The sequence below is a fragment of the Moschus berezovskii genome, chromosome 13 (genome assembly GCF_049115385.1).
Source record: "Moschus berezovskii isolate FMDL1 chromosome 13, NW_MosBer_1.0, whole genome shotgun sequence".
In the NCBI taxonomy this organism is placed as follows: domain Eukaryota; kingdom Metazoa; phylum Chordata; class Mammalia; order Artiodactyla; family Moschidae; genus Moschus; species Moschus berezovskii.
This window is the reverse complement of record NC_142472.1, coordinates 76,234,770-76,237,714: the sequence shown is the minus strand read 5'-3', so window position 1 is coordinate 76,237,714 and position 2,945 is coordinate 76,234,770. Positions and strand designations below refer to the sequence as shown.

The 2,945-nt window shown below is 46.2% G+C and overlaps 1 pseudogene; it reads right to left on the bottom strand.

Annotated features, from left to right (window-relative positions):
- Positions 1 to 479: 479 nt before the first annotated feature.
- Positions 480 to 2,683, bottom strand: LOC148775873 (nuclear cap-binding protein subunit 2 pseudogene; annotated as a pseudogene).
- Positions 2,684 to 2,945: the final 262 nt, after the last annotated feature.

The window sequence follows — 2,945 nt, the reverse complement described above, 5'->3', positions numbered from 1 at the left end:
CAAGAGAATACACCGCACTGTGAAACGTGCAAGCCACAGCTTGAAAGTAGCCCCTACTCATTGCAGCTAGAGAAAGCCCCCATGCAACAATGACGACACAGTGCCACCAAAACCAAATTAATTAATTAGAAAAAAAAAAAACAGGAAGAGTTATACTTGTGAATGTCCTCTGCAGCATTATCTACAATAGCAAAATTGTAACACAAACACAATTTTTCAGTGTTTACTGAACAGCTATTTTGCGCCAGGCACCATGCTGGACCCCAACACAGCGAACAAGAGTCTCCTAAAGGATTGTGCTGAATAGGAGGCTGTTTTTCTTTCTTTTGGATTCTGTTCTTTAATAATTTTTAGGAGGAAAACCAAGAAGGGGCTTCTGGCTCAGTAGAGACATTGATTAAAGCTTGGTAAAAAATATTTAGACATGCTGATCTTGGGTAACACAGGTCAAATTCAACAGACCAAAGGAGTGAAAGTTTTTATGATGGCGTTCTCACCACCCACTGGTTTGGGGCCAGTTTTCCATAGCTGTCCCTCCCAGCATCATAGTCCTAGATACTCATCTTGTTCCTGGCTCCTGGAACTCCCACAGTCATACTGCCTGCCCTGCTTAAAGCCTGCATTCCAGTCTGTGCGAATGATCGATCAACCAAGTAAGTGCCATTTATGTACCACGTGGCATTTTCTGCATCTGCTCTTGCATCGTATTCCACAAAGCAGAACCCACATGCTGTCTTCTTCATTTTATCCAGGCCCATGATGATTTTCTTTATGTCACCACTTTGGCTGAGGAGCTCATAGGCTTGCTCTTCATCTGTATGAAAGGAAAGATTTCCTACATACAGTGTGCAGTTTTTCTTCAGTAATGTTCCCTGTTTTTCACTGTCACCCCGGACGGGCTGGTCTCGGCACTGGCTCAGCTCAACATAGAAGTTGCTGGGCAGTGCCTTCAGGAGGCCACTTGACTTCAGTGCAGAGAGGTGGCCAAGGGCGCCACTCAAGAGAATGAGGTTGTTTTGTTTTTTGTCTATTTTGAGAAATCTGTATTCACTTCTTTCTGGTTCTCCGGTGTATTACAGGGTTGGGAGGTTGGGAACTCCATGGCATGTGGAATCCTGGATGCGATGTGAATGCTGCCAACAATGTGTGTTTGTATGAGATTTGGGAGGCAGAAGAGAGGCGAGAGGGCCTAGTCTTCTCCATCTAGGGTGGACGCATGGGTTTTGTCAGGTGTGAGTTTTTGCAGAAAACAGTGAAGCTCTTAGCAACCACCCACCTGGGTGTTGTGGGGCAGCTGGGACTGTTAGCATTTTCTTGCAGCTTTCTGATCTCTGCGCTGAGCAGTAGTACCTCTGGATTCTCTGAAAGTCGGCAGTAAATCTGAAACCCAAGAAAACCCATCCCCCACAGCCAGTTCCCTGCCGTTGATTTTCATTCCTCCAGTCTTAGCCTTGTAAGCTCCTAATTCCCTGTGTTAAATCCCTCCGTGACTCAAATACCTAGAGTGAAATATATTTTCTTTAATCCTTAACTTATTGCAGAGAAGCAACAATCTAGAACAGCTCGGCCCAGTAGGAAACTAATATAAGTCGCACATGGGAGACACGTGTAATTTGAATTTTTCCAGCAGGCATATTTAAAAAAGTAAAAAGAAACAGGTGAAGTTACTTCAGCAATATATTTTACTTAACCCAATATATCCAAAATATTATCACCTCAATGTGTAGTCAATATGAAAATATGAATTAGATCACTTCCTTTTTGTACTGTCTTCAGGATAGAGTGCATATTTTATATGTAAAGCACTCTTCAGACCAGCCACATTTCAAGCACTTAATAGCTACACATGACTAGTGGTCACCTACTTTCTAACATAGATCTATATAAGGTATGCATGCATGCTAAGTTGCTTCAGTCATGTCTGACTCTTTCCGACCCTATGGACTGTAGCTTGCCAAGCTCCTCTGTCCATAGGGTTCTCCAGGCCAGAATACTGGAGTGGATTGCCATGGTCTCCTCCAGGGAATCTTCCCAATTGAGGGAAGTGAACCCACATCAATTACCTCTCCTTCCTTGGCAGGCAGGTTCTTTACCACTAGCGCCACCTAGGAAGCCCTCTGGCTCAGTCAGCCTGAAATGCGGAAGACCCGGGTTTGATCCCTGGGTGGGGAAGATCCCCTGGAGAAGGAAATGGCAACCCACTCCAGTATTCTTGCCTGGACAATCCCGTGGATAGAAAAGCCTGGTAGGCTACAGTCCACAGGTCACAAAGAGTTGGACCCAACTGAGTGACTTCACTATATAAGATACTAGAGTATAAATGATAGCAGATTATTGTACTGCTATTTGCATGAACTTTGGGGCTTAGTAGGGGACTGTGTTTCTGCTGCTAGGTTTGGCTCCATCTCCCTACCCAGTCCATCAGGTGTCTGTCAAATGAGATCTGGTTCTCGCCCAAGTTGAATCAAAAACAGCCTTTTGGGTGGGGAAGGATGGGAGCGCTGTAAATGCCCCCAAACTGCATGGGAAATGGCATTGCACAAGAAGGAGCCAGGACCTGGGTCCGAGACACGTTTGCCTTGGTCTGGGGTGAGCTCAGTGGTGGAGTGGGAATGGGGCAGTTCCTGAGCTGGGTGGCTCTGCGCTGTGACAGCAGATGCACCAGTGTGAGGACCTCCATCATGCCCGCTGGGAACAGGTGGTGCAATGAGAGAGAGTCAGCAAGACTTGTGCCGAGAGGTGCTGAGCCGGCCACATCCGCCCAGAGCAAGAACCTTATTCAGAGGCAAGTCCAACTGCACAAGCAAGAGAAACTCAGCTGTGGAGGCCTCTCTTGCCAACAGTGAATCTAAATCAGAAAAAAAAAAAAAGATGTGGGATGGATCCTGGAAAGAGCCACAGTTCCCAAGGTCGAGGGCAGCCAGGATGGATGCATGTAGATGCTG